Source organism: Tamandua tetradactyla, chromosome 16 (genome assembly GCF_023851605.1).
Source record: "Tamandua tetradactyla isolate mTamTet1 chromosome 16, mTamTet1.pri, whole genome shotgun sequence".
Classification (NCBI taxonomy): Eukaryota; Metazoa; Chordata; class Mammalia; order Pilosa; family Myrmecophagidae; genus Tamandua; species Tamandua tetradactyla.
Window position 1 is genome coordinate 59,934,898 of NC_135342.1, and position 18,929 is coordinate 59,953,826.

The window sequence follows — 18,929 nt, forward strand, 5'->3', positions numbered from 1 at the left end:
AGGCACCGGCTGCGCACGAGAGGCTGGCGCGCCGGCGGGCCTGGCCTGGCTCCTCCGGGACCACTCCGCGCTCCAGGCAGGAGAAGGCAGAGTTAATCCTGCAGGGGAAGGAAACGCTGAGCTGTTGTTTGCTCATTCCACAAACAGTGATTGACCGTTTGATTGGCCCTACTGAATCCCACTCCAAGTCCCGCCTCGAGGACCGTTCTCCTTCCAGCAGGTGGCTCTTTCCTCTCCAGCGTCACCGTCTTCCCTCAGCTCGCAAACAGGCTGCCCGTGCTTTCTGCTTCAACAACAACAAAACCCACCTCCCGGGCCCGTGCTCCCGCTCACTGCAAGGCTTGGGGGAGGAGCGGAAATCATGGCCTCTCACTGCCGCGCCCCCCGTCACTAGCCCCTCCGCTCGCTCTTGCCTACCTCTTTCCGTTCAAACTGCTCTGGTCAAAGTCATCGATGACCTCCATCTTCCAATCCAGCGGTCAGCTCTGAGCCCTTCGCTTCCCGCAGCGCCCATCCACGCGGCCTCGGCAGCTTCCCGCTGCTGCGTTTCCACCTTCCCCGCGGGTCCCTCTCGACCGTGCGATCTGAGCCTCTCTCCGCGAAATCGCGTGCGTTCCCAGGCCCCGGGTGCCGGCCGCGAGCCCGAGGCTTCCAGAGCTCCTGTCCAGGCCCAACCCCGCCGGCGTATCCAGCTGCCAACCTGCCCTCTCCCAGGGGACGTCTCACAAGCATCCTCAAGTTAACATGCCCAGAACAGAAAAATCTATATCCCCTCCCCGCCCCCAAACACCAATTCAGCCCATCCCGCATCTCCATACAGTCCTGGGGCCGGGCCCCCCTCTCAGGGCCTCTGTTTATCCAGCTGTATGATGGGACAAGCTCAGGATTTCCCACCGTTCATCTATGGAAAGCCAGGGGCCTCTAGGCCAAGGACAGATTCCCAGGGCCTGGCCAGGGAGATTCCAGATCAGCTGGTTGGGGGGAGGGAGCGGCAGGTCTAGGTACCTGTGGTTTCTAAAAGCCCCCAGATGGCTCTCACAGCTAACAGAATCTGGACCTCCACTGCACCCCCCAGGCCCCAGGCAGGCACCCCTCCCACCCTCAGCATCACTATGTTCTAAGCCCTGCTCTGATTCTTATTTATCCCAATAACCTGTGAAGTTGAGGCATATATATATATGCCCATTTTACAGATGAGGAAGCTGAGGCTCAGGGAGGGGTACTACTAGGCCATGGAACACCAGAAGCAAAGCCAGTACGCTTGGCTCCCACCCAATATTACTAAACCCCAACAGTGGTGGGCGCCTCAGAGCTGGCACTCACCCCCATCCCCATCAGGGGCCCACCGGTCTCTCCAGAGCCAAAAGTGGCTGTTTCCTGCCTCCCACTCACCCCAACCCTGAGGCCCCTGAACTCTCCCCATTGCCTGGAGTCACCCCTCTTCATTCCCCTGCTCCCCAGCATATCCTAGGTCCCAGAAGAAGTCTCAAGCTTGATTTGGAGCTCTACGTTACCCCAGCTAGGTGGACAAGCGTCCTAAACTCGCTGAGCTGTAAATCGAGGGTGAGGATTCCTGCATTCAGGGTGACAGTGAGGGTTAGGCCAGGCCCTCGGCAAGTGCCGTGCTTGGACTCCGGAGCCTGAAGTCTGGAGGTGGGGGTCTGAGTTCAGCTCCCTCAGCCAGGTCCCAGGCTCGGCCTCGGGGGGACAGCCCGGCCGGGCCTGCCTATCTGCAGCCAGCCCCGGCTCACAAAGGAACAATAACAGGAAGCCATCCCAGGGGGAAGTGGGTCCAGGCCAGCTGGAAAACCTGAAGGGGCGGCGGCCCGGCCTCCCTCGCCGGGCCGGGTGTGGCTCCCCTCGAGAGGCGGTCGGCCGAGCTCCACAGCACACACAGCCCAGGACAGACGGTCAGACAGAACAGAGGCCCTGCTCGGCCCCCAGGCACGGTGAGTGAGGGCTTCCCGCACCCCACCCCACCCCCAGCCCAGGATGGAGGCTCCTCAGCTTCCCGATCTGTGGAATGGACACTGCTGGGTTCCCCCAGGGCAGAAGGGGCCTCCCCAGGCTCAGCTGGGAAGGGTGCCTGCCGCAGGTACACACAGCGGTTCTAGGTGCTGGGGGGGGGCGCATTCAGCCCACCCACAGATGGGCTCCCCAGCTCGGCGTGGTCCCCGGGGCCCACTGAGCCTCGAAGACCACTGGTTCTATTGGTGCCCAGAGAGAATGGGACTGTCCCCGAGTCACCGGGCACACCAAGGGTAGAAGACTGGCACCCAGGGCCTGGCTTCCCCGTCCCTTCCTTCCCCGACAGGAAAGGATTTACCTCGGCCTGTAGCCCCGTTCACTCCCTCCCACTGGTCTCAGGTCTGCACAAGGATGGGCGAAGGAGCCCCAAAGGGGGAGCTCTAAGCCTCAGCCATCTCTACTAGCCAGTGCCCCTATTTTCAGGATAGGCAAGCCGAGGCTCAGCACTGAGCTCCTGAGGCCCTACCTGTGGTTTCTCCCTGCCCCCAACGCCACAGAGGTCCCCTCAGGCCATGAGAGCTGCTGTCAGGAAAGCCGCCCACCCCTACCCCTCCCCCCCCAAAGTGCAGATCCCCAGGGCTGGGGCCTGAGGCCCTGTGGCCTCACTTCTCCAGGAGGCCCGGAAGACCTGCAGGGCCCCAGCTTGGGGACAGTGGACCTGGGAGCAGAGCTCAGCCTTCCCCTCACTTCCCCCAGGACCTCGGGAAAGTCACCTGAAGCCTCCAAACCTCAGTCTGCTTGTCTGAACAACAGAGAGACAGACTCTTGTTGCAATCCATTGTGAGAACTAGAGGTGACGCCCACCGAAATGGGGTTCGTTATTTTACTATGATCAGCCTTCTTGGTGGAGGCAGCAGAGCTGTGGAGACGTAAGAAGTGGAGGGGGATTCGAACTAGAACCCTAAATTCAGGCTTCTTCCAGCACCCCGTAGCTTCTACAAGTCCGTTTTCTGTAAAACGGAGGAAAGAGTCTTTTCAGGAGTCAGTTAAATGATGGGGTGCTCAGCCCCCCGCATGTGAGTAGTGCACAGAAGGGGGACCTTTAAGGAATCGTGGCTGGTGGCTGGCATGGTTGTGAATGTTGTAAAGGTGTTTTTGGCACCTGAGGCACGGCCCAGGGTGTCGTGACTGGTCCCCAGGCCCGCCCCTGGCAAGGGGGTCGCTGGGAGATGCGGGTGAGACGCTGGCCAGTCACCCGTTCCTTGGCAGGCACTTCAGGAGGGCAACTATTCCATGCCCGGCCCTGTACTCAGCACCCACCTTCATCCTCCGGAGGGGGCGAGGGCAGGACACGGTTCCTGCCGCGTGTGCTGGGCATATAGGATCTGGCAGGAGACAAAGGGCATGCCTGGGGAGCCGGGAAAGCCCAGGCCGCTGAGAGGACTCGGGAGTCTGGTGTAGCCAAAGTGTTCTTTAGACCAGGGAGAGAGGAGGCAGGACTGGTGGCACTGCAGACCACACATGCCAGGACCAGGAGCTTTGGTTCACCCTCCAGCCCAGGCAGCCATGAGTGTCTCCTCTGCCCGGCCTGCACCCAGCTCACCTGTAAACCCCCACCCTGGAGGGCAGCAGGTGCCCCTCTGAGGGTCTAAGGAGCTGCTGAGCCCCCAAACAGCACTGCCAATCCCAGCTGATGGGGAAGAAGTGTCTACCGCCTGGGAAGGGGTTAAGCTGCCTACGGTCTCCACCTGACCAATTGTGCTGCTGAACAAGAGCCGGACATGAAGGCAGGAAGCTGCAGGGGCCATACGTATTTTCTCCCAAAGTCGGATGACTCATAGCTCTGCTGCTGGCCTGGGGACGCACAGTGGACACAGCGGCCACCAGCCCAGGAAAATTCTCAGGGCTCTTGCCTGGGTGGACCCATCCCTCCTACTTCCATCACCTCTCTGCAACCCCAGGCATGCCTGCAAGAAGTTGCATTTGACAGATGGGACAGTCTGAGGCCACACGGCTAGTACAAGGCGGGAGCAGGACACAAATGAGTCTCTGTCCCTTCTGACCCCACAGCCATTGCCACACTCCCAGATGGAACTCAAAGAGAAAGAAAGTCAGGGAAACATGAACCTGATTGTTCAGGCCACAGAAGCAGGCAGGAGGACGAGCCAGGAACCTGACGATGCTGAGGAAGGAATGTCCTAGGGGACTGGGTCTGCACACAGGGGCTTGGGGTCTGGCTAAGGAGATGACAAAACACCATGCCAACCCAGGCCTAAGCTGGTGTCACATGGAGAAATCACAGAGGGCTGCCTGGAGGAAGAACAGGAGCTTCAGATGCCATGGGGCCTTGGACAGCCCTTCCACACTCTGGGCCTCAGTTTTCCTATCTCTCTAGAGCAAGGGATGGACCCCAAAGTTTCTAAGCTCATTCAGGGACCCCCAAATTTTTTGCTTTGGGCCACAGCAGTAACAGTCACATGCAGGCAAGTGCAGATGCTGGAAAGAGAAGGAAGTGGGGCCCATGGGGACAGGGACAGGCAGAAAGTGAATGAAGTTTCCTTCTGGAGAACAGAGGGCAGTAGGAGGTGGGTGAGGATAGAAGCAGGAAATAGGGTTGGGTGTGAGTCAACCAGCTGAGCCCGCAGGCCTCAGGCTGGAATGGGTAGGTAGACGGGGGTCCCGACATCACCCACTTACTGAGGACCCACTGCAAGCTGGGCTTCACACGCATGATCTCATTGAGTCCTCCTGACCAGAGAGGCAGTTATTGTTGCCTCCATCACAAATGAGGTCTCTTGTTCAGAGAGGGCAAGGGCAGGACTCAAGGTCACACAGCTCATTAACAAGTTCCAATAGGCAAGTCTTTGGAGTTGTTCTGTTACACCTCCCAATCCCTCAACTCTCAGTCCTGTGGGGAGTGTAGCAGGTGAGTCAGGAACCCCAACACAGGTTCCCAGTCAGGAAAGCCCCAGAGGAGCTTGCTACAATGGGTGTTCTCCTCTTGAAGCTAAGGAGCTGTCCTATTAGGAGACAGGAGGTTGGATTAGATGACCTCTGGGACTCAAAGACCCTGGCACAATTTATTTCAAATTGCAAACAAGGTCTGATGAATTGATGGAATCTACCTCTAAAGTTGCATTGAGAAAGATTCAGAGACTGAGTATAAGTTCAGTGGGTACCAACACTGATTGATTAGTGATGTCTGTCACAGGTGTGGGAAGGGGTGAGAGGTAATCCATGAGCTGTTCTGCCAATCAGATCTTAGAGGCCGCCTGCACACGGGTATATGCATGTTCATCGGGAACTCTTAAGAAGTATAATTTCATTGTCCCCAAAGGATCAAAATTCTAATGGCAGTGTGTCTAACAATGTGATGGGCTAACAGAGGAGCTATTTGGGGAGAGGGTGGAGCAACTCTGTTTTGGCCACACAAGGTGCTGTCTACAAATATGGAGACTTATTCTTAAATCCAGTAGGTAGGAAGGACCCAGTGGCAAGATGAGACGTGGAGACCAAGCCAGGTTGACAGACAGCAGTCGGGATGCTAACACCCTAAGGTCTGGGGTCTTGAGTTATGTAACTGCACTGGATGCTGGGACAGAGGGGAAACTAGGCCCCAGGTCCTGCCTACCCTGGAAGGGCACAAGACAGACACCCAGGCCAGGAGGCAGGGGGTATGCTGGGGGACAGCAGTCAATCAGAAGACATTGAGAAGGAAGTGTGACTTGAAAAAAAAAATTAGCATCTGCCCAGGGAATACAGCAAGGAAGGGTGTTACAGACAGAGGGAAAAGACTGTGCAAAATCCTGCTGTGAGAGGGAAATCATTTTGCATTTAAGAAACTTATAGTATTTCTCATGGCTGGAAGAGGCAGGAAAGAGAGAGGAGAGCTGGAGGGGGATTCTAACACCGGCTCAGGAGCTAGATGTCATCCTGTAGGAGGTAGGCAATCAGGAGGCAGTGGTCAGCAGGGAGTAGCATGATTGGCCATAACAGGGGTCAAGACAGGGAGACTGTCGGTAGAACCCTTAAGGGAAGCCGTCAGGCCTGGGACCCATGGGAGCCACAAACCAGGACCACTTCCTGCTGCCTGGCCCCACCCCCAGCATGCCTGTGCTGGTTTGAAAGGATTTACGTACCCTCGAAAAGCCACGTTTCAATCCTAATCAGTTTTGTAGGAGCCACCATTTCTTTTAAACTCTTTTCAGTACCATATGTTGGAAACTTAATTAGGTTATCTCCATGAAGACGTGACTCACCCAATTGTGGATATTAACTTTTGAATAGAGGGAGACGTGACTCCACCCATTCCACGTGGGTTTTGATTAGTTTACTGGAATCCTTTAAAAGAGGAAGCATTTTGGAAAAGGCTTGCGTTTCTGAGAGAGCAGAGAGTGACGACAGAGTGACGAGAACCATGAGAGCCCACGCGGCCAGAGACCTTTGGGGATGAAGAAAGAAATCATCCCCGGGGGAGCTTCATGAAGCAAGAGGCCTGGAGAGAAAGCTAGCAGACGCTGCCGTGTTTGCCATGTATGTGTCTTTCCAGTTGACAGAGAAACCTTGAACTTCATCGGCCTTGCTTGAGTGAAGGTAACTTCTTGTTGTTGCCTCAACTTGGACATTTTTATGGACTTGCTTTAATTGGGACATTTTCATGGACTTAGAACTGTAAACTTGTCACTTATTACATTCCCCTTTTTAAGAGCCGTTCCCGTCCTGGTATGCCGCGTTCCAGCAGCTAGCAGACGAGAACGACCCCCATCCTGGGGATAATCAGGGTCTCACCCTCATGCTCCCAGGGTCTGCAACTGTAAACACTGGAGCTCAAAGCAGACAATCTGGGGCTCCCTGAAGGAGTGTGGAGATCGCTGGGTCCAACCTCCGTCCTGGACTGAGACAGGAGGCGGGAGGGGCAGGGGGCAGTGGGAAGAGTGGCCAGGGCCACCCATAGAGCTGGGATCCGAATCCCTCCTCCTCCCGCAGGCACACCTCCCACATGTTCTGGACCATCTCCTCCCACTGCCCAGCCCCTAAACCCTGACCTGGGGCCTCTGTGCTGGATTCCAGAGCCAGCAGGAGGCTGGGTTGGATGGAACGTCCTGGCCATTCGTCTGCTGCCGCTTTCACTGGAGCTGGACTCAGCTGCCAGATCTCCTCCCAGCTGAAGGTGGGTGTGTGGGCCGGGGCCCAGGGGCCAGCCCTGCACGGGGGAGGCTCTGCAGGAGCTGGCATGGGCAGATGCTTGTGGACGGGGGTGTGTGTACTTGTGTAGGTATGTTTAACGACATTGTGGGTCTGTGAGAATTGAGGACAGGATGTGTAAAATTCTTGACCTGGAGCCTTTCCCTGTAACTACCTCTCCCCCCGCAGGGCTCTCAGATTGCTTAACAACCTCCCAGAGTCCAAACATGGCTCTTAGGACCTGAGACCTGAGCAGGGCTCTGGACAAGCCAAGCAGGGGGCAGCCCATGGGTGCGGGCAGGACCAGCCCCGGCGGGTTGGCCAGGTGGCCCTCCTGGCTCCAGGTTCCCTAAGGTCTACTTAGCTACAAAGTCAGGGGCTCCCAGGGAATCCCAAGAGGAGCCACTCCTGCCCCTCCCCTCTTCCTCTCCCCTCTGCGCTCCTAATTCCACTTTCCACAGTGTAATTTAGAGAGCACAGAGATGAGGGGAACTTACAGCCTTTCAAGTCTGAACCCCAGAAACAGATGGGGGCCACAAAGAGAAAAGGACATGCCTGATGTCCCACAGCATGTCCACGAGAGAGGCAGGCTTCACCCCTCTAACCGTTCAGCCCTCCTCCCACTCGCCAGCCTCTCACAGCTTCCCAGACCCTCCATCAGTGCCTTCGTGGCAATTTGAAACCACGTCTGTTTCATGGTGGGATTAGTGTCCATCTCCCCCACCGCTGGAGCCTGTGCCTACTCCCCATGTGTAGTCCATGCCTGGAACATAGTAGGGGCTCCGTACATCTCTTCAGAGTGCCTGTGTAACTCCAGGGGCTCCCGAGAAGGCTTCAGAGAAGTGGTGACTTATAGCTTGAAAGATGAGTAGAATTTTTCCAGGCAGAGGAGAGGGAACAGCAAGTAGCAAAGGCCAGGAAGGTGTGAATGAGCCTGGTGGGTGTGGGGAGATTCCCGGAGAGCTCTGTGTCCTGGGGCTTGGGCTGCTCGGGATGGTCACCAGGCCCCTGGAGACCCAGGCTGGTAACTGGAGAGGAGCAGCCATGGGCTTAGGCCCCCTGTCTTGCCCTTCCTGTTGGCTCATCCTTCGGCATCCTCCCTTGGTCATCAGGCCCAGCCCAGGTACCCAGGCTCTGACCCGGAGTCCCGCCCACTGTGAACACAGAGATCCTGACCACCACCCACCCCATCGGAGCTCTCCAGGGTCCTGACTCTGCCCTGGATTTTTCAAGGCTCCTCTGTCCCTTTTTCTGGGCTCCATGCCCCCCACCCTAGCCCCCACCAACAGGAGCTTTGGGCAACTCGCTCTGTTCTCAGGACCTTCCCAGACTAACTGAGGCCTCTAACACAGCTGCCAGGAATGGGGCATCATCACTGATGCTGGGTGACAGGGACGTGGGCAGGCACCTCTCTCTGTGTGCCCAGCATGCACATCTGAGTAGCCATGTGGGAACTCTTTCGACTCACCACTGTTGTTGAGAAAGTCTCAGGGGCTGCTCAGCTAGGGATTTTTGAGTCTCAGATGCTATGGGCTTCAATGACCTCCCAAATCCACCCAGCAACAACCTGAATTTTTCCAAAACCTTGGTGAGAGCAATCAAGAGACATGACTCACTCATTGAAAGGAAAGGGACAAATGTAAGTCCTGCCCCAGCTGTGGCCCTGGCCACACCTTCAGAGGCTGGGGCCAAGGGGAATTCTGTTTCCAGCTGTGGCACAGCAAATGCTGCCAGTTCCGACTTCCTCTCCATCAGCAGTAGGAGTGGAACCATTGTCCAGTAAAGCCCTGCCCTTCAGCCCCCATTTTGGTGGCCACATGTCTAACACAAAAGGCAAGACAAATAAATGTGGTCTTTCACATGGAAGTTCCTTTTAGTTATAGAGTTGTTCATCTCTGAGCCTCAGTTTTTCACCTGTGAGAAAAGGTGATAGTTCCTACACTCTGGGAATAGTGTGAGAAGTGAGGTTGTCTATATAAAAGCCAAGCACTGAGAACAGTTCTTATTGCATGAGAATGTGACCAAAGAGATAGAGATAGGGTAGCTTGGAGCAAAAAGCACTATCTTGGATGAAAGGAATCCTACATTCAAGTGCTAGCTCCATCTCTTGCTGCTGTGTGACCTGGGATGACTCACTCTACCTCTCTGAGCACCCATTTCTTTACCTGCAAAATGGGATTATGACAACTACCACACAGGGTTTTTGCAAAGTTTAAATGAGATAATTATACCACAGAGGGGGTGCTGGGAATATTAACCCCCAAATCTCTTCTCAGCACTGCCCCAGACAGAAAGGGCTGTCTTGGAAGGACACTCAATCTTCCTGCCTGGGATGGGAGGAAGGGATGATGTGTCTCAATATCACCATCTCCCAAAGGCTCCAGCTCCGAGATCCTGCCTCCTCACCCACTGGTAGCTGACAAGAGAGCAAAGCACCAGGCCTTCTTACCTCCAAAGTGACATACTGGTGATGTGGGGTGGCCCGGAGAGCCAGTGCAGTCTGGTCAGAGTACAGGAGCTTGAAGATGACCAGGGAGGGACAATGGGCTTCTCTTCCAGGACAGGGAACAAAATCATCTCCAAGAACAGTTTATGTATGGGACCAGCCAAGGCCCATTGAGCCACATGGTCATAACCTTTGGCTGGTGAAATCTCTTTTTTAAATCCAGTGCAACTGTTGATTTTTTTTAACTAATGGTGGCTGTCAGCCCTGGGAACAACTAGCCCATCTAAACAGGGCCCAGCAAGAAACAGAATTTTCTCTGGGAAGTCCACATAAAGAGACTTTATGAAGGGACTATGTACAGGGGCCTGAGCTTAGTCAAGGGAACAAATGGGATGTTGAGACATCCAGAGACCGGGAAACTCTTACCACCTCAGGGACAAAGGGAAGGGAAAGGTGTTTCTGGAATACAGTGAAGGATGGAAGCATGGAAGAGCTGTCCAGTAGGGGGTGTCTTCAGGGAAGGATACAGTCACTGAAAGTGGTCCAGAACAGAGAGAGAAAGGGAAGAAATACTCCCACTTTTCCTCTCCCACTTGAGCTCCTGGCTGAGCCCCTGCTGTTCAAAATACAAGCATTATCCAGAGGGTCATGGAGCTCAGGAGATGGAGTCCGTGTGTGAGTGTGTGTATGTATGTGCGTCTGGCAGGGGAGGAGGGAAGATAAAAAGAAAACCTGAAAATCCTCCAACCTTGTGAATGGACCTTAAGGAGCAAAAATGTAAATAAGAGATAACTCAGTGGGTGGGGCAAGATGGCAGTGTGGGGAGGTGTGGAATTCAGTTTGTCCTCTAGGGCAGCTAATAAACAGGCAGAAACTGTCTGGAAAACTATTTGGGGCACCTCTGTGACTGGACACACATGGAACGGGTGGACAAGCTGAGATCACAATGCAGAACTGTAAGTAAGTATCCTAAACCATGGAGGCTGATACACCTCTCCCACTGGCATGGCAGTTTGGGAACTACTTTCTCATGGGAAAAGGAAGAGTAAGGGAAGGTAGCTCAATCAAGCTCCAAGTATGGTTTTAATTAACAGATATGTACTGCTGAATACAAGCTCCAAGCACAGATGAACCCAGAGCAAGCACGAAAGGAACCCAGAGGTCTCTCCCAGCAGAGAGGAAGTAAGGCTGATGGAAAAAAAAAAAAAAAAAAAAAACAGAGGCTTTTGGAGTCAGCTGAGCTCAGAATACTGGAAAAGGGCTTTGCCCCAAGAAATAGGGCACATAGAGCTCTGTATCAACTCCTGACCTTAACTGGAAAAACTGTGGCGGGGGGGGGGGGGGCGGGCTCGGGACAAGCTCTGAAAAGGAATTTTTTTAACATTTTTTAGCAGCCCAGTAAATAAAGCTCTAGGCATTTTCAACTGTCAGCAAAGATCCAGACAAAGGTGGAGTTAAGGTATATCTGAAAGGCAAAATAACTAGTCAGGTTAAGGAGGTAATTCCCTAACGGAACTATCTGCCCAAAGAAAAAGTGGGGGAGGGGTGGCAGGGCCAAGCACAAGTGGTGGCTCTCATCAGAGAATTCAGACCCCAGGGGCTGGAAAACAGAAATAGCTTAAGCCTGCCTTCTCCCTCAGCCTCTGTCTCAACCACCCTCAAGCAGACACAGGGTCTGCTGAGAATTAAACACACTGTACCACTTTATGCCAGTGGGAAGCTGAAGGCTAACAAGTGCTAATGCACAAGATCCAGAAGCTCCAAAGGAAAGAAAGGAAACCTGCTGGGTCTCATCCTCAGGGAAACTTGATACTAATTACAAGCTCACCCTGAGACCTGGACCTTCTTTGTCTGGGAAATCTGATTGGGATCAATCATGTCTGGGAAGATCCTCTTCAAAAAAATGTTCCATATAGCCAGGGCAAGAACCTGAAAAACAAGTGCTGAAAAAATCTTATCAGTTAAACAGAAGCCATGCTAGAGGTCTAGAAAAAGTTGAACTGAATGTCAAAGAACAGATAGAGAATAAAGACAACCAAATATAAAACCCTACATAAAAGAGAGAAAATGACCTCCAGAATAAATGAATCAAGGAAATCAGATGCCTAGGCACCAGCAAAAAAAAAGTGAGTCATACTAGGAAGCACAAAGATACGGCCCAGTCAAAGGAACAAACTAACACTTCAAACAAGATGCAGGAGTTGAAAGAACTAATTGAAGATGTTCAAACAAGCCTTCTAAATTGAATTGAGTTGGAGGAAAATATGGCAAAAGAGAGGAAGGATATAAAGAAGATATTGAGCAACAATAAAAAAGAATTCAAAATCTTGAAAAAGCAAATTGCAGAACTTACTGGAATGAAAGCCACAATAGAAGAGATGAAAAACACAATAGAGACATACAACAACAGGTTTGAAGAGGCAGAAGAAAGGATTAGTGAAGTGGAGGACAGAACATCTGAAATTTTACACACAGAAGAACAGATAGGGAAAAGAATGGAAAAATATGAGCAGGATCTCAGGGAACTGAATGACAGCATGAAGCACATGAATATACATGTTACAGGTGTCCCAAAAAGAGAAGAGAAGGGAAAAGGGACAGAAATTATAATGGAGGGAATAATCACTGGAATTTTTCATCTCTTATGAAAGCCATAAAATTACAGATCCAAAAAGCACAAAATACCCCAAACAGAATAGATCCAAATAGACCAATTACAACACACTTTCTAATCAGACTTAAATGTGAAGCTATAGAGAAAATTCTGAAAGCAGCAAGAGAAAAGCAATCCATCACATGCAAGAGAAGCTTGATAAGACCGTGTGGATTTCTCAGCAGAAACCATGGAGGCGAGAAGACAGTAGTATATTTAAGTGATATATTTAAGATACTGAAAGAGAAAAGCTGCCAACCAAAATTCTATATCCAGCAAAACTATCCTTCAAAAATAAAAGAGACTTTTTATTGAAAAATATTTTCAGACAAACAGACACGGAGAGAGTTTGTGAACAAGAGACCTACTCTACAAGAAATACTACAGGGAACACTCAAGCACATAGGAAAAAACAGGAGAGAGAGACCTGAAGAAGAGTGTAGAAATGAAGACTATCAGTAAGGGTAAAAACAGAGCACAATTCTGTAAGTATAAGAAACAAAGCTGAGTGTGAGTATGGTTGAAAGAGGAAAGCTAGGGGCATGTGTGGCATCAGAAGGAAATATAGAGGATAAAAACTGGTTCTGTATAACTTAGCAAGACCTAGAGTGAGTAAATGTACAAATATAAGAGAGTTTCTACATCAGGGAGAACAAATGAATGTTAACAGAACAAGGTGTTAAAAATGGAAATGTATGTGGGAAAAATATAATCCATGCAAACTAGAGTCAATAGTTAACAGTAACATTGTAATTGCTTCCATTAATTGTAACAGAGGCAATATGTCAAAGCTAGATATCCATAAGAGGGGATATAAGGGTATGGGATACTTGGTGGTGGTAGTGGTTCTCCTTTTTAATTTTATTTCATTTTTTATTCTTTTTTCCCCTCTTTCTTTGAGGAAGAAATGGCAATGTCCTCATATAGATTGTGGTGGTAAATGCATAACTATGTGATTATACCAGGAATCATTGATTGCTTACTTAAGATAGATTGTATAGTGTGTGAATAAAATTGTTTGAAACATAAACAGAAAGATACACCTGCTGGAGAAAATGTGGATAAAGAGAGATGTGCCTATTCACTACTGGTAGGTGAATGGTGCAGCCCCGCAGGAGGGTGTGGTGGTTCCACTGGAAGCTAACTAGGGTTGCCACATGATCTTGCAACCCCGTTATTAGGTATATACTGGGAAGAACTTAAAGTAGAGGCATAAATGGACATTTTCACACACGGGTGTTAATGGCAGCAGTATTCACACTTTGCAATGGATTGGAGGTGGCTTAAGAGTACATCCACTGTTGAACGGAAGGGCAAACTGTAGTATATACACACAATGGAGTACTGAATGGCTACAAGAAGGAAGGAAGTGGGAGTGCACCAGTAGTTCAGTGGTAGATTTCCCTCCTTTCCAGACCTGGGTTTGATTCCCAAGCCATGCACTACACACACACACACACACAAATATTTTAAAAATGGTGCTGCAATAATGGGATATTCCAATGAAAAAAAAATGAAGCGTGACACTCACCACACAGCATACAAAAAAAAGAAGGAATGAAGCTGTGACACATGCAACTAAGTGAATCAAACCTGAGACAGTATGTTGAGTTAAATAAACCTGAAACAAACAAAAAAAAACTGATATTTTAAGACCTCACTAATATGGACTAACTATAATGCACAAACTCTGAGAATTGAATTCAAGAGTATAGGTTATCAGGTGATAGAATATGGGCAGAGATTGGGCAATCAACGATTGAGGAGTGCAGAATGTTCAATAAGGCTTATTGTAAAGTTTCCTAGATTGTAGGCTCTTACAGTCATGTCTATTCCAGAGTTATAACTGTCCTTTGTAAATTCAGAGATGTTGACTGTTTGTGTATAACCTGGTCATTCTCTGGAAATTTGGGCATCTGTATAACACCTGAGACTCAGAGCTAGAGTTCCTCAGCATTGAAATTCAGCATTACCCTATACAGCAACTGTTAAAGATGCTGGTAAAGAGATCAGACTTCAATTAGAAATCTGAATAAGGTTGATCTGGCTGGGACTAAGGTAAATCGGAATACAGGTTAAAGGATGCTGTGGGCTGTATTTGTGTGTGTGTGTGTGTGTGTGTGTGTGTGTGTGTGTGTGTGTGTGTGTGTGTGTGTGTGGACTTTATTTTAAAGCCTCAACTTCTGTATGAGACCAAAATAAGACATATTTATTTGGTACAAAATTTGTATTTTATGTAGCACAATGTTTAATTTAACTTGCATGGTCAGTTTATTCGAACACCATAGTTACATATAACCTTGAATAGCGAGTGAGATCTTGTCGGTTTGTACAGGTTAGTGTGATGCCCTGATACATCCCAGAGTGATCTTGGCAGAAGATAAAAAAAAAAGTATTTGCGAAGTCCCATTGAGGGACTGGGGAAAATATGAAAATATTAAACTTCCCCTTCTGGGGAAGACTTGATGCTTTCACGAGCGTTGGAGATTACCAATTTAATAAGTCAAGCCCTCAGTCTTGGGGCTTGCTCTGATGAAAACTTATGCATGAACAGGTGAAGCTAAGACAACTTCCAATTATGCCTCAGCGTCACCTACAGAGAACCTCTTTCGTTGCTCAGATATGCCCTCTCTCTCTAAGCCAGTTCTGCAAATAAACTCACTACCCTCCTCTCTACATGGAACATGACTCCTAGGAGTCTAATTCTCCCTGGAAATGTGGAACATGTCTCCCAGGGATGAGCCTGGTCCTGGAATCATGGGATCGAGAAAGCTTTCTTGACCAAAATGGGGGAAAGAAATGAAACAAAATAAAGTTTCAAGGGCTGAGAGATTTCAAAGAGAGTGGAGAGGTCATTCAGGAAGCTATTCCTGTGACTATATAGATTTTCCTTTTCAGTTTTTGGTGTATTGCAGTAGCTAGAGGGAAATACCTGAAACTGTTGAACTGTAATTCTAGCCTTGATTCTTGAAAGTGATTGTATGACTATAGAGGTTTTAAGATGTGACTAAGTGATTAAGAAAACCTTGTGACTGACACTCTCTTCATCCAAGTATTGAAAGATGAGTAAGAAAATAAAGACAAAAAATAAATAAATTATGGGGGGTAGGGGGGATGGGAAGTTTTGGGTGTTCTTTTTTATTTTTATTGTTCTTGGAGTAATGAAAAATGTTCTAAAATTGATCATGGTGATGAATGAACAACTATATGATGATACCATTACACATTGTTGTATGCTTTGGATGAATATATGATATGTGAGAATATATGTCAATATATTGGGAAGAAGCCCAGTAGTCACAAGGAATCATATGGCTTTGGTTTTTTCTTTAGCTACTTTTTATGGGCTGCATTGCAAATACTTATTAATTCAAGCCTGAAAACAACTCTGAGAGGTGGGTACTAGTGTTGCCATCATACAGACAGGGAAATCGAGGCTCAGAGAGGTAGAATATCTTACCCATAGTCACACAGCAACAAAGCAGTGGATCTGAGACCCTACAGAGCCTGTGACCATAATAGATACTCTGCACTGTACCAAGAGGAAAGATCCATGTGTGGGTCGTGGGAAGGAGGGAAGCTGCTCTCCCTATGCTCACCCTTGACACCTCACCAGCTTTAATCCAGTTCATGTCACTTTCCCTCATGCTGACGCCCCAGCTCACCTTGCAAGCCTCCACACAACCCAGCTGTGTTAGTTTCCCATGGCTGCAGTAACAAATAAGCACCAATTTTGTGGCCTACAACACAAATGTATTTTTGGACAGTTCTGGAGGCCAGAAATCCAACTTCAGTCTCAGCAGGTAACGTCAAGGTGTGGGAAGGGCTGCTTCCTCCTGGAAGTTCTACAGAGGACCATCCAGACTGCTTCCTCCTGGAGGGTTTAGGGAGGACCATCCAGGCTGCTTCCAGCTTCGAGAGGCTGCCTGCATTCCTTGGCTTGTGGCCCCACATCACTCCAACCTCTGCTTCCATCAGCACATCTCCTTTTTCCTGACTCTCACTCTCCTGCCTCCCTCTTACAAGGATCCTTATTGGCTCCATCTAGATAATCCAGGATCCTCTCCTCATCTCAATATCCTAAATTTAATCACATCTGCAAAGTCTCTTCACAGGTTCTGGAGATGAGGACATAAGCATCTTGTTGGGGGGTGGGAGGCAGCTGTCACTCAGCCCACCACACCAACCTAACACCTCTTCTTGTACCTCACTCCATCTTGTTCACTGGTCTCCAACCCAGAGGCCTTTTTTTGATTCCTCAAACACACTTGCAGCTTTCCCACCTCGCAGCCTTTGCATCTGCTATGCCATCCTCCTGCAATGTCCTTCCTTCCCCTGGCCTGACTAGAGCTAACTCTTTGTGTCACTGAGATGTTGGCTTAATTGTGATTTTTTAATTGCCATCTCAGCCAGTCACCACCTCTCTCCCCCACTCTCTGCTGCATCCCCCATTCACCTCTGACCATCAGCTGAGGTTTATCCTCATTTACTCATCTCTCTCTTGTCCCCACTATACAGTATGCTGTCCCTGAGGGCAGGTCCTGCTTGTCTCACTCACTGTTGCACCCCAATACTTATCCGGGGGCCTGACAGTGACGTGTTCAGTGCTATCAGCTGGGTGCCTGGGCTCTCTCTCTGGCTGCCCCAGAGGCTGAAGAACTCTCCTTCTCTATTTCTCGGTTTCACTTCTGCTTGCTTTGCTTTGCTTTTTTTTAGTCAATTCTCACTTGAGAGGAAGAAACAGCCAAGATTCACAGTTCCTTTCTGGGCAAAGAAGGAAATGACTCAGAGGACCTGGGCCCAGCGAGGCTGGGGCAAGTGTCATCCTACTGCATTCCCCGAGTCGGAACCAGCTTCCTGGCTCGGAACCCCAGCCCCTCTCCCTCCTTCATGCCTTGGCTCTCCATCTTCCTCTGGCCTGGACTGCCTGCCATTTCCACCTCCTACCTCAAAGCACATCGGGTACCTTTCTGTTCCACACCTTTGTTTATGGCTGAGGAAACTGAGGCTTGGAGGAAGAAGGGACTCCCACATTCTGGGGACCTGCTTGTGTGCCTCTGCCCCACCCCACCCCTGGGAGTCCAGTTCCTCCTGGTCCAGAGGCAGGGGCCAGAGGGTGGGGGCCCAGGATGCTAAGGTCAGCAAGCCTAGGGGCCAGGCTGGCCCAGTACAGACACCCTCAGCCTTCCCTGAGGCCAGTCTGGCGCTGGTGGCTCAGAGGAAATGTCACTAGAGTTTAGAAACCTCCCCCTTAGCCTGAGGTGGTGGACAGATGAGAGAGGAGGCCTCCCCACCAAGCACCCTATGGGCACTGGCTTCCCCAGACACAAGTCACCCACCCGCCTTCGTCCCCTGCACCATCCTGGGAGCCGCAGGTCATTGGCACAGGGTCCCGGGTGGATAGACTGAAGGAGTCCCAGCTGAGAGGGCACAGTGACGGCCAAGGTCACAGCCTCCATGCCCCATGGGGCAGGAGGGCTATCCCTGTTCTTGAAATTCAGGATGAAGCCGGTCCTGGTCTCTGGGTGACCCCAGACTCTGGCCCAGTACGATCCTCAAGTTCCAAGCCCTGGGGTTTGCCCCAAGAGTGTGTGACCTGTGCAGTCACATACGGCCTTGCCCTTAGCAAGCCCCCATGCGTGGAATTTAATGTTGAACGTTAATGCTGAAATTCTTAATGATTTGTTAACAAATGTCCCAAATCTTCATTTTGCACAGGTTCTCCAGTGTTCAGGCTGATCCTGTGAGCCCAGCTCGTCCACGCCCCACTCCGCTGCTGCTCCTGGGACGGCTCCTGAACTGATCACCTCTGTGAGTTCTAGGGTGTGGGCCTGACCCTCCGGTTTAAGGTATTTGGCTTCCTCTTAGAGCCCTCTGAAACCAGCATTGAAGAAAATCTGCCACACGGCCTCTCAGACTGTGGGCAGCGGTGAAGGGGGGAATGCATTTTGTTCAGAGGAAGCCCTTAGAATCCCCTTAAGTCCCACCCCAGGGCAGCCACTGGGGCAAGGGAGGGCAGAGGCGAGAGCATAAATTTTGGGGCCAAACAGACTCAGTTCCAATCCTGGCTCTGACTGGGTGATCTCAGGAACGTTATAAAACCTCTCTGCTCCTCAGCTGGTGTTGAAAATGAGGGTTACAATTGTACCACCCTGGCTGTCTTGCTAGCTGCCAAAATGCAATATACCAGAAACAGAATGACTTTTTAAAAGAGGAATCTATTAAGTTGCTAGTTTACAGTTCTAAGGCCATGAAAATGTCCCAGTTAAAGCAAGTGCATAAAAATGTCCAAATTAAGGCATCAACAAGAGGTTACCTTCATTCAAGAAAGGTCAATGAAGTTCAGGGTTTCTCCCTCAACTGGAAAGGCACATAGCAAGCACGGCGATGTCTGCTAGCTTTCATGAAACTTCCCTAGGGGCGTTTTCCTTCATCTCCAAAGGGTTCTGGCTGTGTGAGCTCTGGTAGTTCTCATGGCTATCTCGATGTTCTGAAGCTTTCTTCAAAATGCTCCTTCTTTTAAAGGATTCCAATAAACTAATCAAACCCCACCAGGAATGGGTGGAGTTACAACTCCATCTAATCAAATGTATTTACCCACAATTGAGTGAGTCACATCTCCGCGAGAATAATCTAATCAAAAGATTCTAACCTGCGTCACTGAATAGGGATTAAAAG

The 18,929-nt window shown here is 50.2% G+C and overlaps 1 protein-coding gene across 4 annotated transcripts in view; it reads left to right on the forward strand.

Moving 5' to 3' along the window:
• Positions 1-1,849: 1,849 nt before the first annotated feature.
• The window catches only part of CDH5 (cadherin 5), a 39,974-nt gene continuing 22,894 nt past the window's right edge, over positions 1,850-18,929 (forward strand). The window contains exons 1-4 of one of the 4 annotated variants that reach the window (XM_077132629.1): positions 1,850-1,949; positions 6,256-6,561; positions 6,955-7,138; positions 17,970-18,062. The gene's annotated coding sequence lies outside the window, so the exon portion shown is untranslated. The remainder of the gene's footprint in view (positions 1,950-6,255; positions 6,562-6,954; positions 7,139-17,969; positions 18,063-18,929) is intronic. The other 3 variants (XM_077132630.1, XM_077132628.1, XM_077132627.1) reach the window with 3 other exon arrangements.